Raw genomic sequence first — 22,653 nt, forward strand, 5'->3', positions numbered from 1 at the left:
TCTCTTGAATCATTCATTCATTGCTATGATCTTGTCTGGAATCTTTATTGTCCTTCTTGAACAACTGCAAGATCAGAGTTCTAAACCTCCAACTGCTGTGACGTAGAAAGATGATATTTCCCACGCCTGGAGAATTAGAGTCTCTGAAACCCACAGCAGTAGTTCTACATGTCATGGGGCAGAATGTCTTAGAAATTGATAAAGCTGCCTGCATTATTTTTCTTACCTGCCAGCTACTTTCCTTTTAATTCTCACTGAGTAATTAGTCAGTTATGATTCTCACTGAGTAAATATGTCAGTTATGAGAGCTATATTTGTGGGATAATTGTGAAATTTGTGATTCAGATTTATACACATTTCATATCTATCATATTACTAATATTTTTATTTCTCATACATATGTTTTAACATATTAAGAAGTATAGCATGGATTATGACTATCATTTTGGAGATAGAAAAATGAGTGCTAGAGAAGTTCTTGTATTTTTTAATCTACACATAAAGCCATCACATCAATTAGTAACCTTTAACTCCAAGTCTACAGCTCAGCCAGATTCCTTCTTCTAGCACTTCCCAGTAGAATCACAGTTCGGTTTTCTGCTCACAATTTAAAAATTCTGTCTCTTCAGTAATCTTTACCAAGCTTGGCTATACAAAGGGTCTTTAAAAAGTCATGGGAAATTTCCATTATCTTTTAAATTCTATTTTCAACATTTTTGAACCTTCCTTGTATGCACACATTGAAAACCCAACCTAATTTGTATCTTGATAAGTATCCAAAGACATAGTACTTTAAGGTGAACTTGCGCAAACGCTCCAGTTTCTGGATGACTCGGCAGAAACAAGAAACAATGTGGTATATCTAGCAGTGCACTGGAGCAACTCTTCCTGTGAGAAAAAAGACTGTTTTCATATCTTTCCAGATCTAAGTTAGATTCTTAGAGATTTGCAGTTAAATCGTGTCAAAACTTAGAATGGGGAATGTCCGGTTCTCCAAGAGCATAGAGTGGGGGAGGATTTGTAACTCATAGTTAAAATTCCTTTTGTGCCAAATATGAAGATTGGTACTTGTTCACTATTCCAATAACCTTCTGTGGCTTCCCCCAAATCAGAGAAAATAGAGGTATCCTGAGTCCTTCCATGTACTTTCTGAATTAGATTGGCACACTGCTAAATTTGCAAGTGATACTGATGTTGAAGGATGGAAAATGAAATGAATGGACATAATGCTTTATGAGAAATGGGAGTGAGAACGTAAGTTCTATGTTCAGACAATTACATAAGGATGTGAAAACTATAAAAAGAAGAGTTGGGTGAAATCTTGACAAAGCAAATACCATATGATAAATATATTATTATAATATTACTTAAGCCTTTCTGATTTAAATATAACACAGATTTGAAAGCTGTAATCAATATTTTGTTTGCAATAAACATCTTTCTGCTATAATTATTTCTGATTTTTCTTGGTATATTCAAGTGCATGTATGTAAATTACACACCATGAATCTATGCCATATGTTTGACATGTTTTCAAACCATTTTATTGGGAGTTAATACAGATATCACATAATCCACAGTTCAGTCACATCGACCAGTATTGTACTGTTGCTGCCACAATCATTGTTTTCCAACCTGAAATCCTTGACATCAGCACTCTGTTACCCTTCCTCCCTCCTCCACCACTGTGCACCCCCCGCCCCCGCCATCCATCATTCTACTGCCATCCCTATGGGTTCATCAGTCCTGGGTTTCAGATACTGAAAAACAGGGGGAAAAGACCCAACATATAACACAAATTCAAGAGGGTGAACCCCAATAAGGTCCCTGAGATAAACTCCAATATAAACAAACACAATCTAAAAGAAAATCACAGAAAATGTTGAAACCAGATCAGGCCTAAAGTGCATCTAAGCGGCGATCGACTGACAAGGATCGAACCATTCAAGTCAGGTTTATCATTGTGATCTTCTATAGTCAATTGTCCAATTTATGCCCACTTTCCTCCCATCCCTTTATTATGGGTAAAGGGAAATCATTGGAGGTGTATTTATTATGTAGACCCCACAAATTTATCTTGTAACCTGAGAACTTCAGACTGAAACTCTCTGATGGTGAGGAAGTGCAAGGCAGCTACATGACAACCGTGGGACTCTTGGTAGGCGGACAAACTTAGTCTTGCTGCATCAATGCCCCAGATGCTGTGGTAAGATAGACATGATTCATGCAGGCCTATTACTGACATTCTCAGTGAATGTTACTGTACATTTCCCCTGACAATCCAGTTCCATTATTTGTGTTAATAGCGTCCAGCCACAAAAAGATTGATGCTTGTACAAGTGAATAACTCCATACTGCGATACCGAGTTAGCCTATATTGGTTTAATGTCCCTCTCTCAACAGACTTAAAAAAGAATTAATACCAGGGGTATGTTAGACAGGGTTCTCTAGAGAAACAAAACCAGGACACTAATAATTATAGATAGATAGATAGATAGATAGATAGATAGATAGATAGATAGATAGATGATAGATAGATCGATAATATAAGAAATAAACAATCTATAAAGCAGTACAAATGGCTCAGTGCAACTCACTCCCATGAGACAGCTGTGAGACTTTGGCAGTCCTTCAAGTCTTGAGTGCTGCTGAGTAGTCCTCTGTAGAGCAATTCGGGCCATCCGGGCACAGGCATCAGCAAGACAGGTAGGTCACCAACAGTCAGCCATATGACAGGGTCTGACAGTCCCCCGCTCAAGAGCTGTTTATTCAAACAGTGTGATGAGGTGGTTTGAAAGAGCCTCAAATTACAGCAACATAGTCCACAGGTTAGGTGTCCCACAGGCACTGTAACTTGCAAATTGAGTCACAGAACAAGCAAGGCAGGCACACACTGGACCAATGATCGAAGAGCAAGAGACAAGAAAGGCGAGGCTCGCCGAGCCATTTATCTCTCTGCCCTTCAATGAATCCCACATGTGTTCATTGGCCATGTTGGCACACCCCCCCACTATCATGATCCCAATTCTACCTCACACAGAGGATGTACATTGGTACAGATAGCAATTGGAACCACAGGGAATCCAGGACAGATGACTCGTTCAGGACCAGTGGTGAGAGTGGTGATGCCTCGATGGTGAAGGGAATGTGGGATAGGAAGGGGGAACTGATTACAAGAATCTATGTATAGCCTCCTCCCTGGGGGATGGATAGCAGAGAAGAGGGCAGAGGGAGACGTCGAACAGTGTAACATATGACAACATAATAATAATTTATGAATTATGAAGTTTTCATGAGGTAGAGGGAAGTGGGGCGGGAGGGGAAACTGAGCAGTCGATATTAAGGACTCAAGTAGAAGGCAAATGTTTTGAGAATGATGATGGCAACAAATGTACGTTTGCTCTGGACACATGGATGTATGTATGGATAGTGATAAGAATTTTTCGAGCCCCCAATAAAATTATTCTTAAAAAAGACTAAAAAAAATTAAGTATCTCATGGGGGAATCAAAGTCAATATTAACAGAAGATTTCTATGCTTCAGGGGGCTGATCAATAAGATCCCCTTCCATAAAGTAACAAGGAGGTCTTGAAAAGCAGCCAAAGTTAGATTAAAAAAACAAAACAAAACAAAACATAGCTACTCCCACTACTGTTTCAGAGGGATTGATCTTTCCTGAATTCCATTGTCAAGAGCCAGATTTGTAAGGTAGAACTGGGTCATGGTAGTGTTGGGGGTAAGCATTCAGGAGCTAAAGGAATGATGTGTGATTCATGGTGCTAGACTGCACCTTTGTTGAATTATCCCTTCATTATAACCCTTTTGTAGGGGGATATCCAATTGCCTACAGATGGGCCTTAGGTCTACACACTAAACCCGCATGTTCATATCAATATAGTTGTTTGTTTGGTATCATTTGATACCTGATACCTGATTCTGTCTACACCTCATGATCACACAGGCTGGTGTGCTTCTTCCATAATGGGCATAGCAATATCAGGAGGGTGGGGGGGATGGTCTTGGAGGGGGAAGTGGGAGAAAGAAAGAACCCATTCACAAGGTTGGATATATAGCCCTCCTCCCCTCAAAGGGGATGAATAACAGACATGTGGGTGAAGGGACATGATGGACCCGGTAAGATGCAAAATAATAGCAATATATAATTGAGAAAGGATTCATGAGGGTGGGAGGGGTAAAAGAGGAGCTTATACCAAGGGCTCAAGTAGAAAATGTGTGGAAATGATGATGGCTGCATATATAAAATGTACTTTATAAAATTGATGTATGAAATGGTATAAGAGCTGTAAGAGCTCCCAATGAAATGATCATTCACAAATAAATAAATAAAATGTTAAACACAAAAACAAACATAGATCCAGGGTTTGGGGCTTGCACTAAATCCTAGCTCCAATTAGTTCTTATATCATGGTCCTTTCTCAATACTCACCCTTAGGAAGGGCACACAGGGAAATAAGTTCTATGGCAGCGAGATGAAGAAATGAGATGGTGCCTGGCTATCAGATACATTTGCATCTGGTGTTTTAAAGGTCTGTTTACAGACAAAAAGTCATGTATGTGAGATGTCAACTAAGTCCACAGAAGCATACCAACATCACTGACTGAGGATTATAAATCATATAATCTGAAACTGAAGGAAGGAAGAATATCAGAACCTAAATTGTGAGAATCTGGCTTGCAAAAAGCTGTGAATGACAGAGGGAACTCAAGGTACACTTGTGGGATCTATATAGCTTTGATTTTGTATTCCCTTTTGTTGTTCAGTGCTGCTGAGTTGGTTCTGACCCATAGTGCATTTACACAGTGATATGTACACAGTGATATTTACATAGTGATATGAACAGTAGACTAAAACACCAATAGGTCCTGCGCCATCCTTACCATACCAAAGCACTTAATATTTCATTGTTTCCCTAAATTATTGTAGGCCGATGCTGGGTTCCATTCATTATTACTATTGTTTTCATTTCATTTCCTTAACTATAGCCCTATTAGGAAACATGTAAGTTGTTCAAATTATTAAAAATCATTAGTATTTCCCCTATGAGCATCTGTGTATAAATTTTTTATTCCATTTCTGTTAATTTCATTAAACTCTGAAGAGTAAAATGATAACATCAAGTGTTATGACCATTCATAAGGGTCATGATACTTTTATGATTGTTTGAACTAATTTACATGCTAATGAGAATTTATGAGTGCTCTTCTCATTCCAACCTATCATTAAATTATAGTTAAGTTTTTCATTTTTCCCAAAATAAAAGGCAACAGTTTACCCTGTTTTCATTTACGTTTCTCTGCTTAGTAGAGAGGCACAGCATGTATTCAAAGAGTTACTGGCTTCTTATATGTTTTTGTAAATTTTATTTGTATATATTTATCAACTTTTTATGGGAATGCTAATGATTACATAAAAATTATTTCCATACTGTTGATATTAAAATTTTATGTTTTAAACTATGTTTTCTGTTTGCCTCTTATGTTAATGTTATTTTTAATATAGGTAAGGCAAAATATATTTTTAACATTTTATCACAGGACATACCATTTCTTTAGTGAGTACTTGTGTTCGTCTGGGTAGACTAGAGAAACAAATCTATGGACACACACGTGTATAAGAAAGAGATTTATATACAAGAGCAATTGAACATGGAGAAAACATCCCAGCACAGTTCAGATCAAGTCCATTAGTCTGATATTATCCCATATTTCTGATATCAATCTATAAAGTCCTCTTCAGACTAGCGAAACACATGCAATGAAGCCAGATACAGGACGACCGCAGTCCAGTGGGTAGAAAGCCTTTGGGTTCAATGACATCGCAAGCATCTCAGGGCTGGCAGGGGTCTCTCTGTGGCTTCTCCAGCTCCCGAGGTCTGGTTGCATCCATGTGGCTTGTCTTCTGCAATGTCTCCCAGCGAATAGCAGAGAGAGAGAGGTGTCTTCTGCCTCCAAGGAGGAAGTACCAGATTTCCCAGAATTCTCAGGGGAAGGCCATGCCCACAGAAGTCTCATTGGCTATCTCCAGATTGATAGCCTAGACTCCACCCCTACACTCTTAATCCTTAAATTGACACCAGATTAGTTTACTACCACAGTATTTATAATGCAGAGTTTAATGGAAAAATTTATCTCAATACAACAGCATTACATATTTATCTGGGATCAGATAAATTCTCTGAAGCTATGAATTAATGAATACTTTTTACTGTGTTCTATTATTTGGCTTTAGTGACCCAAGTTTGTTTATATATTTATATATATGAAAACTACTACTTAAATGATTTATAAAATATAAAACAGTAAATATGATATTTGATCAAATGAAATAGATGAAGGGTCAAAGGAAAGACATTAACTCCTTCAACAAAAATACTATAGGTGAGAGGGAGCTTTATGAGCTGAGTGTGCCGGGACGAATCAGTCTTGATGATGAATGAGAGAGATGTATTGTCCATTTCTTTGTAACTTTGCTGTACTTGAAAACAACCAGATTTCCGCCAGAATATCTAAGTAAAGAATGCATCCCAAATCAGACAAGTGTACGACCAGACCAAGCTCACCTTTTTTCCCTTTCGTACCTCTATTCAATTTGCTATGTTCTTCCACAAAACAGCTATTTCTCATGCATTCTATGTTTTTTGAAATTGCAATTTAACCAATTTATATTTTACAAGCCTGTGAAGCAGTTCTCAGACATGTTTCCTTTGCGATGCCTGTAAAGTGCCACTCATTCAAAATCTCAGCCATCTTAAACAGAGCTGCATGAATTCGGCCTTCCTCATTTACATACATTGTTCTTTATAACTAAAAATTGTCAAACCTTTATCCTCACATTATGTTATTTAAAGGGAATATAAATCTTGTGCCCTTATGGCACAGTGGTGAAGAACTCACCTGTTATCGAGGCTGTGTTTGAACCCACGAGCTCTTCTGTGCGGGGAGAGATTGAAAATCTGCTTCTGTTGGATTGTTGTTCCTGGGAAGTGTACTGTAGTAATTTCCACATCATAGTGACCCTATCACAACTCGCCACCAACTCATAATTGTTCTGGTTGGGCCCATTGTAGCAGCCATGTGCTAATCCGTCTTACTGGGGGTCTTCTTTTGCACTGACCTGCTACCAAGCATGAAATCCTTCCCAGGGACTGGTCTCCAGTAGCTTGCCCCAAGTATGCTTCTAAAGAGCATTCGGGTTGGCCTTTTCCCAAGGGCTATTTGTGCAGTGACAATAATGGTACTTTTAATATTCTTCACCACCTCTATAATTCAAAACCATTCATTCTTCTTTAGTCTTTCCTTTTCACTGAACAACTTTAACATGTATATGAGTTCATTAAAAAGCCCATCTCTAGGTAATTGGACATCACCTTATGGAAGGGTCACGGGGAAGAGACGAGCCAGTCAGGGTGCAGTGTAGCAATGATGAAACATACAACTTTCCTCTAGTTCCTAAATGCTTCCTCCTCCCCCACTATCATGATCCCAATTCTACCTTACAAATCTGGCTAGACCAGAGGATGTGCACTGGTACAGATAGGAACTGGAAACACAGGGAATCCAGAGCGGATGATCCTTTCAGGACCAGTGGCGGAGTGGTGATACTGGGAGGGTGGAGGGAGGGAAGGGTAGAGAGGGGAAACCTATTATAAGGATCTAAATATACTTCCTCCCTGGGGAACAGACAATAGAAAGTGGGCTAAGGGAGAAGTTGGACAGTGTAAAATATGACAAAATAATAATTTATAAATTAGCAAGGGTACATGAGGAAGTGGGGGAATAAGGAGGGAAGGAGGAAAATGAGGAGCTGAAGCCAGGGGCTTAAGTGGAGAGCAAATGTTTTGAGAATGATGAGGGCAACGAATGTACAAATGTGCTTTGTACAGTTGATGTATGTATAGATTGCGATAGAGTTGTGTGAGCCTCCAATAAAATGATTTTTAAAATGCCATGTCTTGGGTCAGGGTTACCTTAGGCTTCAATGTGACACCTTTCCTCTTTTTAAATAGATCGTATAGAGCTGATTTGCCCAATGCAAACTATAATTTGATTTCTTGACTGTTTCTGTGGAGAGATTTAATTGTGAATCCAAATAAAACAAAATTCTTGATAATTTCATTATTTTGTCTGTTTAACATGATGTTAATTAAGACCCAGTTGTTAAGGTGTTTGTTTTCTTTTCATTGAGGTGTAATCTGTACAGAAGGCTGCAATATTTCATCAGTAAGTGATTCAAGACCTTTCACTTTCAGCAACAAGTTTTAGTTCTCCATCACAGGTTGTTAATGAGCCTAGTTGATCCTAATTCTTTATCATACTATACTCCAGCTTCTCTGATTGTTTCTAAGAATATAGGTTAAAAAATAGTCAAAGGATACAATGCTGAGACCCACTTTCTTACTGTATCCTCTTTATTGAGCTGAAAAAAACTACTTCTTGGTGCATGTTCAGGTTCTTCATGAGTGCTCTTCTTTGCGATACTCACTGTAGTTGTTATGTCCCTAATAGTTGAGCGCCTTTGCGTAATCAATAAACAGAAGTCAGCATTTTAACGACATTCTCTGCTTTCAATCAATATCTATCTGATGTCAGCAACGATGTCACTCATTCCACATCTTCTGAATCAAGCTCGAGTTTTCCGCACCTCCCTGTTGATGTACTACTGCATCTGTTTTTTAATTATCTTTATCTCATTTTTATTTTCATTTGATATTAATGATATTGTTTGATGGTTTCCCAACTCTTTTGTATTATTTTTATTTGGAATGGGATTATTTTTGTTTGGATATAGAACTCTTCTAGTTGGTTAGCCACATAGTTTTATTTCAATTGTTTTTTGCCTAGACCATGACTTGGACTCAAAGCAGAAAACACCAGAAAGATGCTTACTTCTGTTTTATTGACTATGAAAAGACATTCTACTGTGTGGACCATAAAAACACTATGGCCAACCTTGAGAAGAATGGCAGTTCCAGAACACGTCACTGTGCGTATGTGGAACTTATACATGGATCAAGAGGGAGTTGTTTTTTTGTGAATAGAACAAAGAAATACTGCATAGTTTGAAATCACGAAAGGTATGTGTCTGGACTACATCTTCTCACCATACTTGTTCAATCTGTATGCCAAGCAAATCCTAAGAGGAACTGGATCATATGAAGACATGTGGCAATAATATTGGAAGAAGGCTTGTTAACACACTGTGATATGCTGATGATACAATGTTGTTTTACTGAAAATATGAGGGCCCTGAAGCATTTTGCTGCTGGAGACCAAGGATTGCAACCTTCAGCATGTATTATAGTCAATGTCCTGGAGTCCAAAGTCCTCACACTTGGACCAAGAGATGACATCACGATAGATGGAAAAAAGTTTGAAGTTGTGAAGAATTTTGCCTTGCTTGGATCCACAATCTATGGTGATGGAAACTGCCATCAAAAGATAAAGATGTGTTGCATTAGGTAAATCTGTTGCACAAGACCTCTTCGGAGTATTGAAAAATGAGAATTTTATTTTGAGGACTAAGGTGCACGTGGCCTAAGCAATGGTGATTTTAATTGAGTCATATACATGTGAAATTTGGACATTGAATAGGGAAGACCTAAGAAGGATAAATGCATTTGAATTGTGGTTCTGGAGAAGAATATTGAAAATAACATGGGCTGTTATAAGGACAAACCAATCTCTCTTGGAAGGAAGAAGTATAGCCAGAGAGTTCCTTAGAGGCAGGAGGTCAAGACCTCATTGTGCATGCTTTCCTCAAGTTGTCCAGTGAGACTAATTCCTAGAGAAGGCCATTGTGCTTGGTAAGGTGGTGGGACAGTGAAAAAGCATGAGGTCTCCAATGAGCTCTTTCAACACCATGACTGCCACACTGGACTCGGGGACAGAAACAATTGTGAGGATGGCACAAAGTCGGGCACGTTGCCTTTGTTGAGCACAGGGTTACTGTGAGTCACAGTAACCTGACAACAACAAGTGCCCAGTGAACACTACCAGTGAACTATTGCATTGTGGAAATACTGCCATTGGGATTCTATAAATCCCCGGAGCCTTGTTTTTTTTTTTTTACCAATGCCTTCAGTGCGTGCACCTTGACTTTCTTCCTGCAGTATCCTTGGTCCTGGACAATGTGCTGCCTCCTGAATGGGTAGAAAATTGACAAATCTCTTTTGGTACAGTTATTGTCCATTGCTTGTCTTGAGAATTATCCGGTCTTTATAATTCCCACCAAAATGATTGCATGAGGATGTATAAATCATGTGTGTGAGACATAAATACAGATTAGTTTTATTTGCCACTCCACTGAGAAGAGTTGCACATTATTTCGGAAACAGAAACGGAGAATTCTCAAAACTGTCAAATGGAGGTTTGAAATCCTCGTCTGAAGTGGTAAGCTTAGGTCAGCCATGCCACGATGGAACTGGAGACTGAGGCAAGAAAACTGAGAGAGCAAGCGAGCAGCCTCTAAGGCCTGTGGCAGGGTCTTCTGGACCATGGAGTCTGAGGCCAACGGACCACGAGACTGTGAATGAAAGAGTCTTCGTTGTTGATTGAGAAGAGGTGTATGAGTGGACCAACGATTGTATCCTTGCAGTTTTCTGTTCCCGTTTTGTGGTGATCTGTTAGTATCCCTAATAAATGCCCTTTATCATGAGTATTTTCATGAGCTCTCTGTGGACACTGCAATGAATTAATCAACCCAGCAGAAAACTAGATTATCATGAGAAGTATCAGAGTAGGTAGAGAAAGATGGAGGTTGTAGGGATGAGTGACACTTGCCTGTGACAATTGATTGGCCTTGGGTTTGTGAGGAGTTGGTTCTTCTTCTCCACAGTGTAGCCGGAGGAGCTCAGACGTGGCCTCTGTGCTGTTTACTCAAGATCTTTTCGCTCATTTCTTCCATTCACTTTGTCCTCTCTACATTGAAGAGCGAGTTTCAGAGTCTCTTGGACATCCCTTTTTATCGGTTCTGGTCACTTAAATGATCTTTTACTTTGTGTATGATATTTTTGAGGCCATATCACAATTATCCTGGTCATTCTTGTTCAATGTGTCAACTATATTCCTAAGATAGGAATATATCAAGGTGGGATATAGCAAGGTTTCATGGACTTGTTTTAATATCTTTTGTTTCAACTTGGATTTCCGTATGAACAATGGATGCTCTGTTCCCAGAGTCAACAAACTGCAGCTTGAGAGCCAAATGTGGCTTTTTTGGTGTGTTCATGCGGCTCTGATATAAACTGAAAATGAAAATAAAACTATCCTAGTTTCACTTATAAACATTTCAAAAGGCTATTATTCAGATAATGGTTATTTAATTTGTGTGCAAAAACAGACTTATGGCTCTTAAATAATTTTAAGTTTGGAGGAGGAATAGGTATGGCTCTTCTGTCTCAAAAGTTGGCCAACCCTTGGTCTGTTTTATGCTAGCCCCTGGCCTTGTTTTGATATTGAGTTTCTCCATTTCTCCTTACACCAATGTAGTCAACATGATTCCTGTATAATTCATATGCTGAGTTCTAGGTATATATTCTACTTTTATCAATTTGAAAAAATGGTTCTTGCATTGAAGAATCCACTGTTCTTGCAAAACGTTATCATGTGTTCTCCACATTATTTCTAAGACAGAGATCATGTTGTATTTCTGTAAAACCTTTTGCAGAGCAACGGACCATTGCCCTTATTGAGTAAAGCCTTAGGAACCGCAGGAGGCAATAGTACCCAGTTGTAGATGGTGGCTATGGGTTGAAATCAACTCAATGGCAGTGAGACACTGATTTTGCATTCAAGAAAACATTCCTTTGGTTTTCTTACCTTAGCATAGATCTACTTTATTTGTGCAGGCAAGTGACTTTTCTGTCTTCAGACTCTGATATAGTTAACGTTTCTTGTGCCAACCTGGCCCATAAACACCTGTGGGGTTAATTAAAGGGCGATGAGCTAAATGGCTAGGTGAGCCTTGCCTTTCTAGTTCTCGGGCTCTTGCATTGTGATGGTCAGACCAAGGTGCAATTGCCTTAGCCAGTTCCCTGCTTCAACTGACAAGGCTCACTTCCTGCAAGACTTTCCCAAGGAGAAGCTGCACCCACCCCGATGTACCCTGGGTGCTGGAGAAGCTATGTGGAGACCCCTGCCAGCACTGAGATGCTTACACATTCACTGACACGGCTTTCCTCCTGCAGTTGGCGTCACAGTGAGTATTTTGTGAGATGGAGGAGTACTTTGTGGATTGGTGTTGGACATATGGGTTCATGTTGGACTTGTGGGCTTGGGCAGCACAGGGTTGGGATGTTTTCTTGATGTGCACTCAACCTTTATATAAAACACTCTCGTATACATATGAGTTTCTGTGGATTTGTTTCTCTAAAGTACCCAGACTAACACAGACTCCAAGAGACTATGTGGGACAGAATAGTTGACTCCTCTTAGTCTAGAAAGACAGTAATCCCTTTTAATTCAGAGCATATCCAGATAATCGCATTGTTCTTCAAGAAGAAAGAGTAATCTTTGGGTATTGGCTTTCCCTTAATTAAACGTGTTTACCATGTTTAAGAGCTATAAAAGCAGTTTAGTCAGCCTTTTAAATAACATGTCGTAGGCCTCTTTTACTCTTGATTTAATTAGTATAAAAAATTTTACAGTTTACATTTTCTTAGAAGAGTGTAGTACACAAATTCTATCAGTTGTGAGACAATTATATAAATCCTCTTTTCTCACAAATGGAATCTATAAAGACATTCTCTGAATTTCATATATGTTACTGCTGTATCTGAGTTTGTAACCTGGCCTCATTTTCTTTTTCTATTTATTTATTTTTTTAAATTTTCCTTTATTGTGAACTTAACCAAAGTTAAGCTTAAAAACTATTGTTCTGAACTTTTACCTAATAGTGTTTGGTAAGTTTACGATAAAAGACAATAAATAAATAAACAAGAAAACAAATAAATAAATAGGAAAAGAAAATGAGGAATGTAAATACAGTGATAAACAGGACATCAAAATGAAACTTTATTATTTCACTAGAGTATTTCAATAGATGTTTTATTGATGTTCTTTTAGTATTGAGCTCTTCTTATTCACACACATTTAAGCATAATTATTAAGAATATAGTGTAATATTTTGATGATTTCCCATTTCAAATATATAATCTTATTAAGCAAGAACTTTGATACACATGTCTAAAATTGCCCATGAAAAAAGAATTAATGAACAAAAACATATTCATTTGTTTATTATACTTCCTTGTTTTATGTTAGTAGCAGTTCCATTTTCTAATAGTTTTATTAATTTTTAATTTCTTTCCAAGAAACATGTTTTTTTTTTGTGTGGTTTCAAATTTTTTTTAATTAATTAATTAATTAATTTACATTTTATTAGGGGCTCATACAACTCTTATCACAATCCATACATATACATATATATACATCAATTGTATAAAGCACATCCGTACATTCTTTGCCCTAATCATTTTCTTTCTTTTTTTTTTTTAAATCTTTTTATTGGGGCTCATAAGGCTCTTATCACAATCTGTGCATACATCAAATGAGCAAAGCACCCTTATACATTCGTTGCACTCATCACTCTCATAATTCACCTTCCACTTGGGTTCCTGGAATCAGCTCGGTTTCCCTTTTTTTTCTCCCATCCCCCTCCCTCCCCGATCCCACCCCTGGTCCCTTGATAGTTTATAAATAATTATTATATCTTATCTTACATTCCCCGGTGTCTCCCCTCACCCGCCTCCCCCTTGACAATCTCCCAGAGAGGAGGTTACACATAGATCTCCGAGATCGGTTCTCCCTTTCTACATGCCCTTCCCTCCTGGTGTCGCCTCTCCCACCGCTGGTGTTGAAGGGTTCGTCTGTCCTAGATTCCCTGTGCCTCCAGATCCCCACTGCACCGCTGTACAACCTCTGGTACAACCAGGTCTGCAAGGCAAGGTACGATTGGGGTCATGATGATTGGGAGGGGAGGAAGCGTTCAGGAACTAGAGGAAGGTTTTGAGTTTCATTGTTGTTACACTGAACCCTGTGTGGCCCATCTACTCCTCACTACCCCTCTGGAAGGGGTGTTCAGCTCTCTACAGGTGGGCATTGGGTCCTCATCATGCACTCCCCTTCTTTCACGGTGATGTGATTCTCACCACCACCCCACCTTTGATGTTGGAGACCTGGTCTCCTCTGTCCTTCATGGTCACCTATGTTGTTGTGCTGCTTCCGTGTGGGCTCGGTTGCTTCTGGGCTAGATGGCCGCTTGTTTGCTTTCAAGCCTTTAAGTCCCCAGACGCTATATCTCTCAGTAGCCGGGCACCATCCGCCTTCTTCACCACACTTGCTTATGCACACTTTCGTCTTCAGGCATTATGTGAGGAAGGTGATCACACAATGATTGTTTTTGTTCCTTTGTATCTGCTACATGGTCCATTCAACACCTTGTGTTCGCTTAGGCCGTGTGCTTCTTCTCTGTGGGCTTTGTTGCTTCTGAGCTAGATGGCCGCTTACTTGCCTTCAAGCCTTTAAGACCCCAGACGCTATATCTTTTCTTGATAGCCGGGCACCATCAGCTTTCTTCACCACATTTGCTTACACACACGGCTGTCTTCAGTGATCATATCGGGAAGATGGGTATCCTGCAATGGCTGCTTAGCAGGGCGAGGTGCCATTGTATTGGGGGATTATGCATGAGGAGGCCCAATGTCCATCTGCTACCCTACTACTGAACCTATAAATATATGCATATAAATCTATTGCCCCCATAAACATAAATATATTTACATATGTACATGTCTGTATTTAGGCTTCTCTGTATGCACTTTGCCTCCTACTCCTTTCCTCTATTTCCTTTCGCTTTCCTCCTGACCCATTACCATGTTTGGCCTTCATTCTGGATTCAGTAGTTCCTCTTAGTTACCTTGCTCTTGGTCACTCCCTTCCAGTCCTTCCCTCCCCTCCCTCCTCTGGTTTAGAACCATTCGCTGTTCCCTTGTTTCTGTGTTGGGCGACACCTCCTCCCTTCCCCTACCTCCCACGCTCTCATGTCCCTCCAGGACCGTTGGTCCTGTTGTTTTCTTCTCTCATTATTTGTCCAGCCCATCTTGTCTAGGAGGACCTGCTGACATAGTAATATGTGCATACAAATGGATATGACTTTGACTGTACCCAAGTGGCCCATAAAAACATGGCTTTGACAGAAGCAACATCGACACGCTGATAAGCAGAAAAGCCACTAACATACAAAATTTACAAGGCAAAAAACAAAACGAATTAAAAAAGACTAAGCAAAAAGATAGCAAATACTAAAAGAAAAATTGCTAGTAGTTCAAGGTCCTTTCGTCGGCCTGTAGACCATCCTTTATACTCCCTCGGGCGAAGCATGTTTTGAAATAACAAAATCAGAAAAGAAGGGAGAGATACAAAGAAAGACAGAAATAATTATTAAAGAAAAGAGAAAGATGCTTAGTTGAATATTTTAGTCAGTTTTGTACCTATTAATTTGCTGTGCCTTATGTTGGACTAAGTAGAATTTATTATATGAAAATAATTGAGTGGTTAGAACAAAGAGGCCTGTACATATGACAGATTTTGTAGATTTGATTGTGGATGTTGGTTCTGTTGGGTGCTGTCAGTTGGTTCTGAATCAGTGACACTATGCACCAAAGAACAAAACCCTGCTTGGCCCTGCTCCATCCTCACAATTGGTATATTTGAGCCCATTGTTGATCTTCCAAAAGTTAGAAACTATTTATCCATAAGCTTTTTGAATCCCTTTATATGCATATGTGTGTGTCTACACTGTCTATAAATATCTAAATGTACATGTATGTGTAAGTCAAAAAGTATTGCTCTAAAACTACAGAAACACTATTAAATGAAAACACCAAAGCGTGGGGCTTTTGTTGCTGTTTCCCCACCTAGCTCAAGATGCTTCCGAAGCATTTCTAACTCTCCCTGTTAGACATCTGCACTCTTCAAGCGGCACTATACTGACATTCTCCAGAGACTCAAATTGTTTTCCTTTCAAATGTCCTGTAATTGTTGGGGATAAAAAGTCTGAAGAAGAAATAAGAGAGCTATAGTGTAGATAATATAACAGTTACCAATAAAAATCTCATAAGGTAGCCTTTGCTAATGTTAAAGAATGAACAGGGGCATTTTTATAGTAGAAAAAAATTAATCTAAAATTTTGTTGTTCTGTGTTGTTTTCAGTTTCTTAAACTGTGTTCTTCTTAATAAGTCTATGTGGTTATCCTATTGCCTTTGAGAAACTCTATCAAGGTCAAGATTACTCCTTTGAAATTCCAAAACAGTTCCCATAACTTTCTGAGATGATGACTTTCCTTCCTTGAATCTAACGATCTGGCCGATTCCCTTGCAAGCCACTCATTTGACTGGATTGCATTGGCAAAATCTAAGGTATGTCCCAAGTTATGATCCATTACATAAAATCACCATCATTAGATTTGACTCTCCTGAAAAGATGATGGAAATATCAGCTTTTTCAACTAGTTGATCATCATATAAGACCTTACTGAGGCCAAAAGGTTCATTTAAAGTTGAAAATGCCAGCTCTAAGTGATCCTGACTTTAGAAGCTGTAGCATACATGTGTCTTTATCATTCATTCTTGTGTCTTCTTTGAGGTGTTCCCAGCTTTTCTTAAAATACTTGATCTATCTAAAAGTTAGCATTTATGTAGAACCCTATATGAAAAATTTGTCAAAATACATCAATGATTTGGGAAGAGTTAGAAGAGCTTACCAGAAAACACCTCTAAAGGTCAACAAACAGACCTTGAACTATTTACAGGCTTTTTGTTTTTGTTTGTTTGTTTTTTGTTGTTGTTTTGTTTTCTTTTGTTGCTTTGTTTGCGCTGTCTTGTTTTTTGTGCAGATTATTATCTCTGCAGGTCTATCTAGATAAGGTAGGCAAGATAAACAATCTGAAGAAGAAAACAGGGGGACACAGGAGAGCAGGAGGTGGGGGAAAGGAAGTCAGTGTTAACCAACCCAGGGACAAGGGAACAACAAGTGGTCCAAAATTTATGGCGAGGAGGGTATTGGAGGCCTCTTAGGGCTTAATCAAGGGCAATGTAACCGAGAAGAATTACTGAAACCCAAATGAAAGCTGAACATGAGGAAAGTAAAAGGAAATAGAGGAACGAACTAGGAGGCAAAGGGAATTTATAGAGGTATAAATACAGACATGTACATATGTATATATATATTTATACATGACGATGGGGAAATAGATCTATGTGCTTATATTTATAGGTTTAATATTAAAGTAGCAGATGAATATTGGGACTCTACTCAAGTACACCACCAATGCAAGAACATTTTGTTCTATTAAACTAGCATTCCATGATGCTCACCTTCTGGACATGATCACTGAAGACTAAGTGGATGCATAAGCAAATGTGGTGAAGAAAGCTAATGGTACTGGCTATCAAAAGTTATAGCATGTGAGGTCTTCAAGGCTCAAAGGTAAACAAGACAAGCAACCATCTAGCTGAGAAGCAGCAAAGCCCAAATGGAAGAAGCACACCAGCCTATGTAATCATGAGGTGTCGATGGGATCAGGTATCAGACATCAAAGAACAAAAAATCATATCATTGTGAATGAGGGGGAGTGTGAATAGAGACCTAAAGCCCATTTATAGGCAGCTGGACATCCCCCTACAGAAGGGTTGTGGGGAGGAGATGAGCCAGTCAGGATGCTGTGTTAGCGTTGATGAAACACACAACTTTCCTTTAGTTCTTTCATGCTTCTTCCCTCCCCCCACTAACACGTTCCCAATTCTACCTTACAAATCTGGCTAGAACAGAGGATGTTCACCAGTACTGATCAGAGCTGGAAGCACAGGGAATTCATGACAGATAAACTCCTCAGGATCAATGATGAGTAGAGATACCAGGAGGGGAAGGTGGGGAAGAAAGTGGGGAGCCGATCACAATATATATATAACCCCCTCCCTGGGGGACAGACAGCAGAAAAGTGGGTGAAGGGAGACATTGAATAGTGTAAGACATGAAAAAATGATAATTTATAAATCATCAAGGGTTCACGAGGAAGGAGGGTGGAGGGTGGAGGGGAAAAGTGAGGAGCTTATACCAAGGGCTCAAGTAGAAAGAAAATATTTTGAGAATGATGATGGCAACAATGGATGGATCTATGGATTGTGATAAGAGTTGTAAAAGCCCCCAATAAAATGATTTTAAAAAATCAGTGGGGAAAATACATTGCTTTTTTCATTTATAGATCTGAAGAATGGTTAAGGACCTTAGTCTCAGAATCCTCACCAATATTCATATAACCAGTAAGCCTGATCTCTTTATAAGTTTACATTTTTTCCCATGGTTGTCTTCTACTCTATCTGGATAATTCTAGAGTGATTCCTTTCAGAGCAGTTGGTGGTGGAAACTGGTCTATTGGTCTCAGGATCATGAGGACTCTTTTAATTGGGATCGATGCAGTCGTCTATTTAATTGTTGCTGTGTTTTTAATTTTCATCAGCCTTCTTTCCCTGGGAGTGAGGAATCCTGGTATTTGCATGTAGCTGGCCACCCACAAGCTTTCTAGACTCCGGTTGCTATTCATCAGATGAGGATACAGGACATTGTCCTGGTGAATTACCTTATACCAGTTGATTTTGGTATCTCCTGCAAGCATGGTCCTCAGTCCTTTGACTCTGAGAGTCATTCCTCCAATCTGGATGCCTATGTTTAAGAAGTGTTTATTATTTTGCTCTGGTGTGCTCCAGCATATCCAAAGTAAACATACATGTCTAGACATCCTCTGGTGAACATGTATGTGTTCATGAGCATACCCCTACTTTCTTCCTGCATGTGTTCAGCTTGAGTGTCAATACATGCATCTACTCCTAGATCACAGTTATTACACGGTTGTGCATATAACAGTAGTTACTTTGTTGTCTTTAACTCTTGCAAAATTCCCAGGTCTTCCCCTGCCTCAGTAATATTTTCCCCAACCTTTTAAAAGTAGCTTGTAAACATCTAGTCTCTTAATGTCTGCCATAACATTCTGTAGAGAAACTTAGACATTGTTCAGAACTATGTTATATACAGGAGTTCTCATAAAATCTACAGTTAAGTCCTCATAAAACCTACTGTATTAAGATCTTATGGGAGCTTGCCAGGGAAAGTCCAAGAGCTGTAGCCACTGTTTTTTGGGAGCAGCCTTGTCCATGGATCAGCTGCATGGCGCAGGGGTGGTACCAGCCACTTGATAAGGACTTTGGACACAGCCTGGCATGGAAGTGGGAGGGGATTCAGAGAGATTACATGCAGAGGATCTCTAAGATTCAGTGTGTGGGTGCTGGAACAAGACTAGTGTGGTGGCCCTGGTTGCCACACCCTGCTGGTGTGCTGCTTCCTGATTACATGCAGGCAGGGCTACAGCTGGAAGCTAAAAGTTGCTGGATCTGAGTGGAGGGGCTGGGGCAGGCGCTGCTCTGTGCCAGGAGCAAATGGCTGCACCGTTGCTGGTGCGTGGATGAATCCAGGAGAAGGTGGAGGTGGAGGACCTGCTCTAAGGATTAGGATGCTCCTTGTGCACTGTCTGGATTGGGGTCTTTATAAGAATTAAGATATAATAAGCAAAATGGTGGTCAAGTGATCCATAACACATAGCACAGTAGAAAAATGAAGTTTCCCATCAGCAAATAACCTCTTTGAAAATAATATAATTTTATTTTCTTTGAATTTATATTTTCCTTCAATGAAAGTCTCTGTAATGCTTTGAAGTGCCCTGGTGGCACAGTGGTTAAGCATTCATCTGCTAACTGAAAATTCAGAGGTTCAAAATCCAAGCCACGTGGGAGGACAACGATGAAATAGTGTGCGCCCACGCGACCCTATGGGCTTCTTGGGCCCTGTCCCGTATGGTCACTCTGCGAGGCACACCTGACCAAGCAAGAGTCAGTTTGGATTTGGATTATTCTCATATGGTTCAGTCTTTTAAATACCTGAATTCAGCCTTTAAATTTCATATACAGTGTGCTCTTCATTAGAAGTCACCCTGAACATGAATAATGTATCTGTATTCTGGGATTTTCATAAATGGTGGATTCATGTCCTTTTGTGACTGTGGTTTTATTTCTTTCCCCTAATGTTCAATAACATTGTTTTCGAGCTTGATGATTAAAGAATTTCTTAACTGTATTCACTATTGCTTTCATTTAGATATATCTGATATCAAGTAAAGCCAGGCCATAATCTTGTCTAAATTGCTCTTTCTTAAATTTTGAAATAAATACATATTTTATATAAATAAGAGTTCATCTTGCCTATCATGTTAGTGTTTTAATAACAATGAATAGATAAAATTGGGTCAGTCAACACTGTATGTACATACACTATCATAATGAATCGGTAGAAAGAGAATTTTTGGCAAAGAAAGTTTGGCATGATAGAATCTATCATACAAGTGTGCTTGTCTCTGACTGGGGACACTGAACTAGAGCGCTGTCATTCCCCTTCTTTGTGGAGTAAGTACTAGTTCACATCTCATACGGCTGAGCGATTTATCTGCTAGCATTTTAAATTCTAAATCTTAGACAGGATGTAGACTTTAAAACCAATTTAAGTTCATCTTTAAGATATTTGCTTTCAAATTTAAATTTCAGTTGCCATTTTACTCATTCAACACCTGCCCTTTTGAATGTTTGTTTTGTTGCATAACCTGACAAAAATTCTGCAGTAAACAGAAATTGTGAAATTGCTTTTTAAAAATTGTTGTTTTTGCTTTCTAACAAAACACTCTTATTAAAAATTATTGTTCACCTCCTTACAGAAGGGTCACAAGGAAGAGATGAGCCAGGAAGGGTGCAGTGTAGCACCGATGAAACATACAACTTTTCTCTAGTTCTTTAATGCTTCCTCTCTGCCCCACCCCACCCTCCCACTATCATGATCCCAATTCTACTTTACAAATCCAGCTAGACCAGAGCATGTATGTGGGTACAGTTAAGAGCTGGAAACACAGAGGATCTGGGACCAATCATGAGAGTAGTACCCAGGAGGGTAAGGTGAAGGTGGGGGCAGAACGAGGGAACCACTCACCATGGTCTACATAACCCCTTCCCTGGGGGATGGACAGCAGAAAAGTGGGTGATGATGGCTTGACACAATGTATGTATATGTATGCATGTATTTTGAAAAAAGCTGTACGAGTCCGTGTGTGTGTGTGTGTGTGTGTATGTGTAGTATATATATTGTTTTCCTCTGGCATTGCTGTTCCCTCACATATGATTATTCTCCTTTCGGTTTGCCTTTTTCTCGTGATGCTGCTTAACAAGAAAAACTCCTCAAGCGCAGTGTGTTTCTCCTTTGAGAAGCCTGAAGATGTCCATTTCCTTCCACCTTTGTTAACTCTCCTGTGGCAGAGTGGAAATATGTCAGTGGGGATTCAGTTGCGAATTGGAAAGGGGGAGGATGGACACAGAGTGCAGGTGAAAGATAACAGTAAGCAGGTGTGTTTTTTGATAAGCTTTGAAGAATGTTTGACTAGAAAGTGAAAAATAGGTGACTCTATTGGAAAAAAGAACATAGGCAAGGAAAATAAACTGAAAATTAGAATTTCTCCATCTTCTTAATATGTAATGCAAAGCACACTCAAATATTAAGGGCAATAGGAGAAATTAAGAAATTCTATTTAACTCAAAGAAATGTTGGAGACTCAACATCATTAAGATATTTGGTCCTTGGTGTATTCAAGCTAAACAATGACATTTTTATCCAAGCAAAGCAATGCAGGTCTGTCTTTTTCTGCCCCAGACCTGAATGGGCATTACTAAAGCAGGAGAAGAACATGCTGATCCTGTAAATGGCTTGATTATTCTGAATTCATGATAACCGAGAGTGTAGAAGACTTTCTCTTACGTTGACAATGCAGTCATCCACAGGGCTCTGTATTTCGGTTGTGTTTGAATTGCCCTTCCTGTCTCTGCTTTCACTTTGGGGCAGGATTAGTCTGCCTTTTATGGAACGTTGAGTCATTTGCAAGTTGGCTGGTGTTTAGAATCTATCCACAGATGTACAAATGTATTTTTATCCATGTTGTTTAATATGCACTCTTCCTCAGCGGGGAGAATGTTTTGTGACTGTTTCCATTACGTGGAACAAGCTGACGGGGGCTTCTGAAAGTAAAGATTATGTGAGAAAAGATCCAAGGTTTGATTATCTCTTTAACTCAGAGCATCGTGAACTTTTATTCTCCACCCCCTTCGGATTAGTCGGCATTTATGATCTTCCGTGTATGAGAAGCTCTTCTGTGGGCTAAGGTGATTCTAAACTCCTGAAAGATGGGTGAGTTCCATTTATTTACACTCTTGAGCAAGTCTCAGTATGTGTGTTGAAGGATACTCACGGTGCTCTGACAATCCGCGTTCAATGAAGTCGACCTTTATTAAAAGGGAGCATTTTAAAACTGAATTTATCTTCTCTTTGGAAGGAATCAATCTCATCACACCAAGGTTTCATGGTAAAATTGTCTGGTGATTTTCATTGTCACGTGATTAGTTCGTTCCTCCTCCTTGACTTCTCATCAAGTGCACTGTCAACTCCTGACTGATCTTGGAGTTTCTCGTGAACCATGGGCTGAGGAAGGAGAC

Source organism: Tenrec ecaudatus, chromosome 8 (assembly GCF_050624435.1).
Source record: "Tenrec ecaudatus isolate mTenEca1 chromosome 8, mTenEca1.hap1, whole genome shotgun sequence".
Classification (NCBI taxonomy): domain Eukaryota; kingdom Metazoa; phylum Chordata; class Mammalia; order Afrosoricida; family Tenrecidae; genus Tenrec; species Tenrec ecaudatus.